Below are 13,567 nucleotides of genomic sequence, written 5' to 3'. Positions count from 1 at the left end.
TATGGAAGAAAACTGTTTTCTGGGACAGTGAGTTACAGCAACTTCCAGCACAGGTGTTCTGTGTTTGAAAAATAAAAAGGGGCCTCAAACAGTGTCAAAAAGAGGTATGGTCAGAATGGCTTGCTAGATATTTGAGTTTAGAACATATGTACAGAAGAGTTTGAAAACTAAAAACCAATGGAAGATGATCAAATAATTTTTCTAAGAAAATTGGACAGATTCTGTCTCATTTTAGTAAAATTGCGATTTCTCCTCTTAGACTTATCCATTTTTTTTGAAATCAGCGGAAAATGAAAGATAACTCTTATATCTAACTATCCCAAGTGGTCGTGCAAAAAAACAATATTTTCAGAGAAAATGGAACTTATTTGAAGTCACTGTTCCTACTGTGTTGTAAGCAACACTTAGAACAAATATTTATTTCGGTAAGAACATGGTGTCCAATGATTTTAGAAAAAATTTACACCGTATAGAACACCTATATATACTCCTAGTAAAAACAGATTTTTGACCCAAGTTATTTTCAATTTATTTGAGCATTTTTCATCCGATAAAAATCTGAAACAGGGAAGAAAATATAAGTTTCAAGTATAGGTGAATCAACTTTATCTAATTTTGCTCTCATGCAAGATTATTTCAAATAATGGAAAATGTTTGAGCACGTAAGAAGATAAAATCAATTGCTAAACCATCTAATCTATGCTTGCAAGAAGGAATAAAAATCATATAATCATGAAATTCTTATTCTATCAAAATGTAAACATGCATTGAGCTATTCTTGCTATGTATGTATTAACAACGCATACTCTTGCATACATTTAATATATAGGTTCAGTAAAAAAAATATTTAAGGAATGATAGAGGTTGAGTATTCCTACCTCAAGAGCTTTTGCAAACTATTCTCAAGATTAGTTTTGAAATGGTGACCAACAAGCACCCTCTCCTCTTCCTCTCTTTTTCTTTTTCTTTTCTACTCTTTCTCTCTTTTTTTTCTCTTTGCTCAGCCGTAGTAGTAGAATGGCTGAATAGTGTTCTTATTTGTAGGAGTTTGGAGGCCTATTTTTATTTTATTTTTTCCTCTTGGCTTGGGAAATATTACCTACATGTATAGGCTTAGAGTGTAAATGTATGCATGCCCTCCAGCAGCCTTCTTGGAAAGGAGGGGGCCGAATTTCCCTGCCCAAAATCTGATTTCATATCTTTTTTTTTTTTTTTTGTGTGTACAAAATAAAATCAGTTTATATATAACCTATTCACTAGATGTTTTGCTTCCTACTATCCTCTAACTAACTTAGTTATTATTTGTTTAAATCATTTAGTTTTCCACAATTGTATTTATATACAGTCACAAAAAGATAAATAAATTTATTTAAAGGAGTTTAATATTGGTATTAATTATAATGCTATTAACATTATAATTTAATAATTTAATAATCACTATTAATTGACTTAATATTGTTATTAACAAACTAATTAGTTGTCTAAAAATTCAAGTTCTTACATCTTCTATGCAAGTCTTCAATGGAGGAAATTTCACTTCAGACCAAACTTTTCAAGGGCATGGGTGGGTCAATGTGGAAGTAGGGTCAATCAAAAGTGTGTAGGAAGACGGTTAGTTGTGTGTGTACAATGGTTATGAGTGAAGGGTGTAATTGTAACTTTAAGTGTGTGGATTAAGAAAATTAATTGGTAATCAAATTAATAAGTGAATGTATTGAAAAAAGATGTGCCCTGAGCTAATTAGATGTGTGAAAATAGAATTTCTCTCGCAAGAGAGTTCCAGTTTGTTGTGCATGTTGAAATTACCAATACATTATTGATTAATTAAACACACTGCTCTGTTTTTCAATTCATTATTTGTCTTTTCCTTTCAAATATTTCCTTTTCTCTTAATTTTCCCTTAATAATTGTGACATCCCGACTCTCTCATATGCTTTAAGTCTTTACTTATATGTGTGATTATATGCTTGATGTGAAATTACATGTTTAAATGTATGACTTACATGATTATGAAATTGTATCTGTCGGCTATAAGAAAATCTGTTGAAATTACGACATTTGGACTGAAAATTGAAAGTCTTAGAGGCACGATAAACCGAAATCGACTTTATAGTTATGATTAGCATAATTTTTAGGACATGATATAAAATTTTGTAAAAATTTGATTCGTAACAAATTAATTGGGTTTAATTGTACTAAACTCTTAATTAAGCTTGACTTTAGACTCAAATAAGCTAATCCTTAGTTAGACGAGAGATATATACATGAGCTTAGTCTTAAGACATAGACTCCAACACAAAAATATCTCCTAGAGGAGAGCTAGAGGAAGAAAAGAGAGAGAAAAGAGGAATTTCACCTAAAGCTTGGAGATTGAAGAAATTGAAAGAGTAATTCAAAGAATTAGCTCAAGCTAAGTGTAAATCAACTAAAATACCTTAAATATTTCTTCAATTGGTTAAAATCAACACTTAAGAGGAAGCTTTGACACTCATAAAAGTTAGGGTTTATGGATTATGATCTTAACTGCACAAATCTCATGAAAGTGAACATGGAATCCTTGGGTTTGTTTAATTAAAGGGTTGATTCTTTTATTTTGGAATTGTCTTGTGTTAGATTGTGACAAATTGCTTTCTAATCTTGAGTCTTTGCATGATTTGAACTCATGTAAGCAAATATAAGCATGGACACCATGAAAAGATAAGGAAAATAAAGGAACTATGGAAATTAGGGTTTTCTATTTGGAATTAAAGTAAGCTATGATCTAATTGAGCTTGAATGTCATTCTTAGTATGTTCATATATCATGTTTTTGAAGTGAATTTTCTTGAATTGAACCTTAGAAATGAGTTTGGGAACTTGAACATTGAATAATCTTCGGACTGCACAAACAGGGCAAGAACCGCACGTGCAGGGCTCACAGCCGCATGTTCGGAAAACAGGGCAATTCAGAGCATCGGTTCTGAAATAAAGGCAGATGTGGTAGGGGTCTTCCACACGTGCGGAAAACGGGGGGAAAAACTATTAAATTTTGTTCATCTTTTCGACCCTCTGAATCTGTTAATGAGTGTGTTTAAGCCCTCCGAAATGCTTTAAGATAAATAGAAATTGAATGAAACAAAAAAATGATTAAGTAAAAGAGGCTAAGAAAAGAATGAATTGCTTATTAAGTGGGATGTGTGTAATGTGTAGGTCACTCGCCAGAAGGGACCACTGCACGACCAAAATCACTGTGAGTAGTAGTAGTGTAACGATATGTTATGACTTATGTATTTTCGATCATGAATGATATGCTTTATACAAGTTGTGTTTTGTTTGAAATGATTGAGCATTTGCCCACAATGGCATATGAAATGGACTCGAGGTCGTTCTGTTTCTGTTATATATGATGGGTCCGAGGCCGTTATGTTTGGTACGGATTGCTTATGAATTATGGGCCTAAGGCCGTTCCGTTCTATGGAGATGGAGACATGTTGATGTTCCATCTACTCTATGATACGAAATGTTTGGACCTGAGGTCGTTTAGAACAGCTGTTACCATGTTGGGCTTGAGACCGTTCCATATTATGTTGGGCCCAAGGCCATTCCGTCTTATGTGGGCCCGAGGTCGTTCTGGAATGCAATCATGAATGATAAATGTATAAGTTATATATATATATATATATAGATTTCTCAAGACACATGCTCATTCATTTTAACCTCCTTACATTATTATTACTCACTGAGCCTCGCTCACTCCGTATTTTTATATATATGTAGGTGATCAAGTCGGAGACCAGCCTTAGGTCGGCTTCAGGAGTCATTTTTGATGGACCTGCGTTGATAAGCCTCCAAAATGGAGCCTTTTGTCTTTTTGGGAATTTCTATGATGATAAATGTTTGTTCAGTCTTTTGCTGACTTTTGTTTGGACACTTTGTGAGCCTATAACTTTGAGTTGCTGACTTCTTGTATATATCTACATGAATTGTACTTGTATGTATGAACTGTGTATGCAAACTTTCAGCATATGACATGATGTCTAAATTCAGGCATATAAGCACTGCTCAATGGACGTTTTGTTATTTTATTTGCTTCCGCTTAGGCTCCTTTATTATAAATTCTCTGTAATCTGTTTACGGCTGTAGGTAATCTGGCTGATCATGATCCAAACTTTTAGGGGCGGGTTTGGGTCGTGACAATAATGAATGGATAATTTTCATTCTCATTTGTTATTTTATCTTGTATTATTTATAGGTGCTGATGGAAAAATTGCCCTATTCGTTTTGAAAAGAGTTTTGAATTGTGTGTTTGGTTATGAGTTTTAAAAATAGTTTTTGAATTGAATTTTGAGTTGTGTCTTTGATTATGAATTTTGAAATTTTTTGATTAGAATCACAATTCCAAAAGTAAACCAAACGCAACCTATTTTTCTATAAAATGTTTTCTCTAGAAAATGATCTCCTATGTTTGATTGCAACTTGAAACTAATGTACTAGTGGTTGTATTAGCAGTGGTGTTGGTTGCAGTGGGGGTGGTGGCGGCTGTGGTGGTGGTGCTAGTGTGGTGGTGGTGGTAAGACTTTAGACCAAAAAATGTTTTACACTTCAGGAAAAAAATTTCACCTTCAACAGTGAAAAGCATTTTTCACTCAAAAAGGTGTGTTTTTTATTGACCATAGAAAACATTTTCCATTTAACTTTCATTTTCTATCATACTAACCACCGAAAAATGTGACAAACACTTTTCCAAAAAACATTTTCGGCCAAAACAAACAGAGCATAAGAGATGAATTTTTTCTAGGTTTAGCAAATATTCTGTCAAAGGGGTGGCTATTGATGACTGTTTGGTTTCAAGTTTCTGTATCAAGTTTGTTCCCTTGTTTTTACTCACCCTGAGCTCAATTCATGCATAATCAACTGCCATTCTTCTAAAATTCTACTTGTTCCCACAATAATTCATCCATGTTTAAGTAAACAATAGAATCCTTGCACTTTTGTTCTACAAGTACCTGAATGGAAGGAAAAATTTTACTTCTGCACCATGTTTCAATTATATTTTGAGTTTGCATTTTTGTTAGGACCTTAAGAGAATCTTTATTTTACTGTTGTTCATTTAACATGGATTCCATCTCATTCTGGAGAAAAAAAAATGCATGTACAAGCTTTGAACTTTGTAAAATAGTTTTTTGAAGTCTATTGAAAAGTATAGCATCACTTTTTGATACTCTTCATGATAGTAACTCACTCAAACATAATTCTTCTATTGTTACTATCATTGTAATTTTTAGTTGTTTCAGGTTCTAGCTTTCGTAAATTTGAAATTTACTGATGACAAGCTTATGCATAAATTTTGAGTTTCAGATTTTATGGTCTTGCTTAGAATGAATAGCTGGCAGATTGAAGAATTTTATTATCCTTAAAAGACAACAATGCTTCTCTCCCAAACCGTATAAGTGACAATCTCTAAAGATGTGGAGCTCATCAATCATCCAAAATCTTAGTCACTATGTTCATCGTCTTCTATACTTACCTACGGATGACAATCAAAATCTACTCTGTAGGTTGTGATGGTTCACTTTTACTTTAGGAATACATTAGTTCTCTAATTCATCCTTGTCACCAACTCAAGCAAAAATATTTTTTTCCAAGTTCTTTATTCACAATCTAAGCTAGACGGTACCTTTTCCCTTGATCTTTCATTTTTCCTGTATTGCTGCTTCGATTCCAGATAATTGGCAAACAAAATTTCCCTTGTCTTTAATTTCATTATGTTATCTATTTGTAGTCCATACCATGGTTTCCAGTTTCACTTCAATAGAATTAGAATTATTTATTCCACTTATGCAATTTTTTTGACTTAGGTGGGACATGAAAATTTAGTGTGTCCCATTTATGTAGAACATATAGTAGTGTCAGAGACAGCATAATGTATAATACCCATGGCAGCATGGAATATATTTTGGCAGCATGATGTATTAGCTAGCTGCATAATGTTTCCAATGGCTACAAAATAAATGGTTCAGTAATTTGTATTAGTTCGAATTATTTCTTCTTTTTTGAAATTGCCAAGACGAGAGCTAATGAGTGGTTCCATTTCACTTGGAATGTTGACATTGTTTTTCATCTGCTTCATGAGTACGTTCGCACATACTGCACCAAATTCAAACACACCTCCATGAGCATCGACAATATTTTTAACCCTAAAGAGGACAACTTCCCCAGTCTGTTACAAACCTGCATTTTCAATTTGTAAAACTGTGCTTTTCTGTATTTTTTCTATGTTTGTTGAAAATTTAAATAGAAAAATGTACTGACTATTGTTATTACCTTTTTGTTCTGATGGCTTTGTTGTTGTGGAAACAAACTTTAGGATGTATGCATGCTCATCATCTAAACTGCATTGTGAGTTTTTACGCCTCTTGTCAAGGTATGCCCGAAATTTGCTTGATAAGTACTTTGGATGCTCTATTCTAAAATAAGGCTTTATCCAGTAATGTAGAAAACTCTCATAGGTGATAAAGGATTAAGAGACAGAAAAAAAAAATGATAAAGGATTAAGGTTCAAAAAAAAAAATGATAAAGAAGTAAGAGATATTTCAAGATAATTGAGAAGAAGTCCTTTCCATAATTGAAAAAACCTCCCTCCAGCAGACTCTTAAGCAAGACTTTTGATCATTTAAATTTCCAGACCTTGCAAAAAATCAATTTGTGTTTTTAAGCCTTTCTCCTTGCATGTTATTCTACATTTGATAGTTAGTAAGCCATCTAGTCTGGTCAAAATCCATGTGGGCAATCCATAGTTATTTTACCACTCCAAAAATGGCAATATGGAAGAATCAATCATTTCATCTTTTACTTGATAGAGTAGCTAAGACTTTACAATAATAGTTAAAATGATGAAGTTTGGTCCTTTTTCCTTTACGTGGTTTGGTTGCTAATTTCAATTTATTTGTTATTAAGCAAATTCGCTTGCCTTCTCATCTCTACTACAATTGTGTGCATGTATATTACTTTGAACCTCTTATCAACTTATGGTTTTGTTTCCGTATCTTGTAGGTAGCTTTTGAGGATGCTTGGGACTCTCCACAACAATATTGAGGTTTGTTATGGGAAAACTTTAAAAAAAAAAAAATTAAAAAATAGTAGTGCAGCAATACCCATGCACATCTGAGAGTTCCCTCGTCGTCAAAGGCAATAGATTCTGTGTGCAATCTGCAAGAAAGGATTTGAAGTGATTTGAATGTCTGGTGTGTGATGATTTGGAAAGTTAGACGAATTCCATGCTGATGCTAAAGTTTGTTCCATTATTAATGAAAGCACTGATGTTTGAAATGCAATGAAGCTCTCATCACATAGTGCTTTTTGGATTTTGAAGCTGAGTTTATATGTAAAATCCCTTTTTTTCCCAAGGGTCACTGATGACAAGCTAGTTTGGCACTTTACTAAAAATGGCATTCTTTTTTCTATTAATCGGCATATCATTTGGGGGTGGATTTGCAAAGAAGAGAAAAATGGGTCAGTTCTTCCGATGAGGCGAGTTTTGAAAGGGCATTTTGGAAGAAGATTTGGCTGCAGAAAGTTCTGAATAAAGTGAAAATCTTTGGATGGAAAATCTGTCTGAATATCCTTCATGTTAAGTGAAACTTGAGTAGGTGCAAAGTAATTCAATTTGATGACTGTTATTGTACATTAGTGCTGTTTTTGGTGGTTTGAGTTAGCTTACAATGTGATTGACAATGTTAGCATTGTAGTCATTCACTTCCACACCCAACACAATTTGCGGATCAATACAGTTCTAGGCCCTTTTTAAGTCTCTTGACACAACACATTTTCATTTGTAGCTCTGCTTAGGTGGCTGATTTATTAGAATTTAACTTTCTTCTTGTCTGTGCCACAGGGGCCTAATTGAATGTTCACATGGTATTTACTTTTCAAAAGCATTCTTGAGAGAGAGTATGTTTTGTTACTTCCTCACATAAATGATGTAGAAGCACAATTACTTGAACAAAGTTCTGATCCTGTATATAATTTAGTTATGTTCTGAGACAAAATGCTAGTTTGGCACATGGAACATAATACCTGCTCAAAAAAAATAAAAAATAAAAAATTCTATTGAGTCAAGTATAAAATTGGCTAAAGGAAAAAGACGAAATACGTATATGTGGACATACATAATATATCTATACCACATATATATGTGTGTGTGTGTGTGTGTATTCAAAGCCTTAATCTCATTTATCTATTCTAATTTCTTCCCATTATTGTCATAATGGCTGATAGTATTATTCCTCATTCTATGGCTGTTAACTTTAATCTTATTCTAGCATTGTAGTTGTGGAATGATTCTTTTGCAACAAACGAATTAATATAATGTTGAAGGGTCTCTTGTTTTTTTATGGTTATATGGAGAGTTAAAAGACGTGGATCTAATTTAGTTTCTCTTTTGCTTCTAGTGACTCTCAAACTGAAGTTAGAGTAGTGTTTTTTGTTCACTTTTCTTAGTACAAACTCAAGTCTTTTAATTTTAAACTCATTCTCAATACTTAGAGAACCTGATACTTGTTGAATTTTGAAAAATCTCCTTTTTGTATCCATGCTTCATCCAAAAATTCAAGAATTTGAAAAGTTTTCTCAATTTAATTTCGGGTATTTAAAGTGATAACTGGAAACATTAGGACAATGATATTTAAAAACATGAACCCATTGGGTATTATTAACTAATACTCTATCTAACTTGCTGGTTTTTTTTCTTTTTTCTCGTTTTTTAGTCCAAGTGAACCAAACTTTGGCATTAAGGTCTTCCATAAGTAGTTCAACAAGGCAACCATTGAACTCATGCATTGCAGCTCATCAAGATTGCTAGTTCTAGTGTTTCACTTTGAAACTTTTAAGGCTATGTTTAGATTAAGAATTCTGGGATTATGGAGGGGGAGAAAAATAGATAGGGAAGTGAAAAAATTTAGACTGTGTTAGGTGTGAGCTTCAAATCAAGTTTCCACCCTCATATTTGAATGCTATGTTTGGTTTTAGTTTTCAAATTTTGATTCCAAATCAATTTCAAAACACATTTTGAAAACACGTTTGGTAAATTAGACAATTTTTGAATTTTTGGTCTACCCGGTAGTCTGGCCGCTTGACCGGAACAGTACTCTTTTTTTTTTTTTTTTTTTTTTTTTTGTAATTGTCAATCGCCACCTGTTATTTGGAATATATATATATATATATATTTGTTTTTAATATTTTTTAAATATACAAATTATTTTTTTAGACCAAAATGACAAATTATTTTTTGGAATTGAATTTTAAAAAGAGTTTGGTTTTGAGTTTTGAATAGAATTTTCAATAGAGTTTTGAGTTGTGTATTTGGTTATGAGTTATAAGTTTTTGAATTAAGTTTTGAAAACTCTTTTTAAAACTCGTAACCAAACAACTTTTCTCATTTCATATGTCACATCAAAAATTCAAAACTCAATTCAACACTCTTTTCAAAACTTATAACCAAACAAATTTTCTCTTCTCAAATCATAATTCCAAACTCACAATCTCAAAATACAACTCTATTCTCAAATCATAATTCTAAAATTCTGCCAAATGCTACCTTAGCTTCTATTTCATACATTTTTTCCCTTCTTTTTTTCCTTCCTTCCACAAATCCCCCGCAAATCCTTGATCCAAACGCATGCTAAGAATATCCTCATCCCAAGTGAGGCATGAATCATGTCATGTCGTGTCGTGTCATCATGGGTTCGTGTCCAAAACACCCAACACTAACATGATCCATTTAATTAAACGTGTCAAATATCATGACACTAACCTAACCTACTTGTGATCATATCAATCTGAACGTGACACGGCTAACATGGTTAGCATTAGAATTTATTTTAGATTATAAACAGTTTGTGCAACCTAAATCAAGCAAACTTGTTTCAAATCACATATAAGGGTAACTTATATAAATATTAACACCCACAACATAAAATATAGAAGAAAATACATTAAAGTGTGAATAACTTAAAGTAATTGCACTTATATGGAGATGCAAGTCGGAGCAATGTGAGAGGTGTATCCCATGCCACATATTCCACATGCAGCTCATCATGTGTCACTTTTATTGATTTTGTATGCTTGTAAGGTGAGTGTGGGGGGAGCCATCGCATTTGTCTTGAGTTATGCGGTTTATGCATCTGTTGTTGCTGCGAATGAGATTTTGAGGAAACATGCTCGGAGGTTGAAATTGGATGTTGTTACGTTGTTGCTTCCTGTCAAAGGAAGTGTGTTCTCTCAATGGAACCAAGAGGGTGACTCTATCTATAGTACTTTGCTTGACATGGACACAGAAAGTGATACAATCATATCCCATAGTGCATTGCCTCAGTAGATGTGGGCATCAAATGTCGCAATATATTCAAATCAGTCAACTAAGGTGTCTGATAATGAGAGTCTTGTGTGGGGCTAGACTGATGATGGCATAGAAATTGAGCACTCGTTATTCTCCTATTCTAAACTATGTTTGATAATGGAGTTGCCTTTAAAAGTGCCATGCCGGTTGACAATTCCTCTAGTTGAGGAGGAATCTTGATCAAAAGTCTCTACGTTGTAGGCAGTGCTTCACTTGCTCCCATTCTTTTGGCATTTCTCTAGAGTACTCAAGACTGTGGGTTCTGAAAGCAGAAAGGTTTCTTATACGCTTGGTGTTTCTATTGGTTGTGCACTAGGTGTTCTTGCATTTTGGTACACTAGATCACATCGTCCACCTCAAAAGTTTTTACTTCCATTGGTTTTGGATGGATTTTTGATAAGTATCGTTTGGTTCTACATGATTGCAAACGAGCTTGTTGCTTTGTTGGTAGGATTGGGTGTAATTCTAGGGGTTAATCCATCAATCCTTGGATTAAATTTATTGGCATGGGGTAACTCGATGGGTGATTTAGTGTCAAATGTTGCATTGGCAATCAATGGTGGGGATGGTGTGTAGATCACCTTGTCTAGATGCTATGCAAGTCTGATGTTCAACTCACTTATTGGTTTGAGGATCTCTCAATGCTGCTTGAATCCTGGTCAGAGAAACCTGGCTTGTACATTGTTCCACAAGACAGAAGCCTCTTCTATACTATGGGATTTCTCATCTCATTTGGCCACTTGTTTTACCAAGGAATGATATGCGTCCTACAAGGAGGCTTGGAGTCGGTAGCATTGCTCTCTACTTGATATTTCTCTCTGTTAGGGTAATCAGTGCCACGGGAATCATATCATTGGCTGGTCTAAGTTGACATTTGATGTAGTGAATATTAAGGAAGAGCAGGTTAACTACAAAGATTTTTGAAGATGATGATGTGTATTTTGTCTTATCTATTATTGTCATCTTGAAGCTGTTTCTCATGAAGGACTAGGAGAAGAAAAAAACCCATGATCATGATCAGTTATTGTACTTGCAAGTTGGAAATGGGTAATCAATTGTTGTACAATTAAATTCACTACAAGAAAAAAGGGATATGGCAATGCTTTTGTATGCTTTATTCTGATTTATGATTGCTAGTTTTGTACAAAGATAAGATGATATATTTTGAATTTACCATCCTCTACTTTTATGTTGTGATTTCCCTGTTTCAGTATAATTTGAAAATCAAACCAAACATGAAATTTGAAAATCAAATTTGAACACCGGAGGTAAGTAGTATTCTGTTAAAATTCTATTGGTTTCACTGAAATTGCAAATGCAATCTTTCTCAGTATAATATGAAAATCAAACCAAACATGAAATTTGAAAATCAAATTTGAACACTAGAGGTCAGCAGCGTTCAGTTAAAATTCTGTTGGTTTCACTGAAATTGCAAGTGCAATCTTTCTTTACTTTCAAGATTTTTGTAGGTTAATTATTGACTTCATTTTCATATCAGACAATGCTTATGTTAGAGAACATATTCTTCTCATTTGGAAATTGGATTGGTTGCTTAATTATTATTGGGGGGAGAAAAAAAATTTGGGGTGGTTAAAATTAGTTGGATTTTTGTTTGTTAGGTAAGTAGTCGTTTTTGTATTATTGATGAAATTTTTTGTTACTTTTTTGGGTGGTTAATATGTATATTTATCTGTTTGTGATTAATTAGTCACTGTTATTTGTATAGTGTAGGCAACTGCATTTTCTATTAGGTGCAAAATCAAACTTCAAATTATAGTAGTGTCTTTTGGCTTCTATTGCTGGTATGTGTTATTCTGTTTTATCATAGTAGTTTTTATGTTTATTTGTATTATCTTCAAGGCCTGCTTGCTCACTTTGATCTTCTCTCTCTTCACTCAAAATTTTGCACGAAATTTCTGATTTGAATATATATATATATATATATATGCAGTGATGAAGTTAATATTCCAGATCTGAGTATATATTGTAGATATGAAGGGCCATGAGTTTTGGAGTGGCCCCTTGACTGAGTTTTGGCTCAATGAGGTGTGTATATTTTGCAGTGTAATTGATTTATTTATACATATGTAGCTGATTTTTTCTTTTTGAATTTCAAAATGGCAATTTTAATAGATTTGCACTAGCTTATAGATGGGCCACTCCAAAAGCATTAAGTTCCATAAATTCTATTAAAAAAAATTAAACTAAACAACATTTACTTTGTTCGGCTTTGAATGATTTTGAGTTTTCAAAAACAATTTTTATTTTTTTTATTTTTTGTGTTTTGTTATCTTTAGAGGGGGGAAATATATATTTTTTACTTTTTAGATGTACCTGACCTATATGCATCTAAAAAACAAAATATTGGTAATTATTTTTTTAAAAAATTCAATGAATACAAAAAAAAAAAAAATTAAAATATACTATTTATTTATTGTAAGTAAGTGAAGTTTTAAAATATTTTTCATAAATATTTTACTTTTGAAATGTATCTAAGTGTGTAGATTAAGTGAATCCACAAAGTAAAAAAAAAAATTACTTAAAATATTTAAAAAGTTCACTAAAAATGAAAAATAAAAAACTCAAAAACTATTTTAAATAATTGTAAGAGTGATTTAAACTTCTCAAAACAATAGATCGTGAATTTATATTTGATGGGGGTCTCTTAACTTTTTAATGAGATTAATTTATATCAAACAAAATATTGGTAACATAAATAAATTTTTTTAAATTTTTTTTGATAGTTTGATGGGTTACTCGGACCCCATCGGTTACTATGTGGAGTCGCCCCTAAACAAGATACATCTCCACTACTTAGTGACGATGGTGGACATTGATCACATTGGCGACTACGATTGGGGTGGTGCTGCTCTAGTCACCCTCTACAGATACGCTAGTGTTGTCATGCGTAGCTGAGAGATGACCATCGAAGGGCATTAGAAATGATGGAAGGTACAATTTACTGTTTTATGTCATTTCTACATTGCACATGTCATTTATGCATTTATTCCAAAATTTTTGCCTCATCTTGTACTAATCAACTCTCTGAATTGTAGATCTAGAGCTTTGAGTATTTCAAGGCTAATGCCCTTGACGCTCAGGAGATGGACTAGCACGTCATCCCTTGGTCCCGACAATACTTTTGTTAGCATCGCCACCAGTCCCCACGGTTGTCGAGCTTTTACAAGTTTAG

General features: G+C 33.0%; 1 pseudogene; it reads left to right on the top strand.

Annotated features, from left to right (window-relative positions):
• Positions 1-10,044: 10,044 nt before the first annotated feature.
• LOC114309045 (cation/calcium exchanger 4 pseudogene) lies at positions 10,045-11,245 on the top strand (annotated as a pseudogene).
• Positions 11,246-13,567: the final 2,322 nt, after the last annotated feature.

Source organism: Camellia sinensis, chromosome 2 (genome assembly GCF_055761805.1).
Source record: "Camellia sinensis isolate YWXY chromosome 2, ASM5576180v1, whole genome shotgun sequence".
Lineage (NCBI taxonomy): Eukaryota > Viridiplantae > Streptophyta > Magnoliopsida > Ericales > Theaceae > Camellia > Camellia sinensis.
This window is presented reverse-complemented; position numbering and strand designations above follow the sequence as displayed.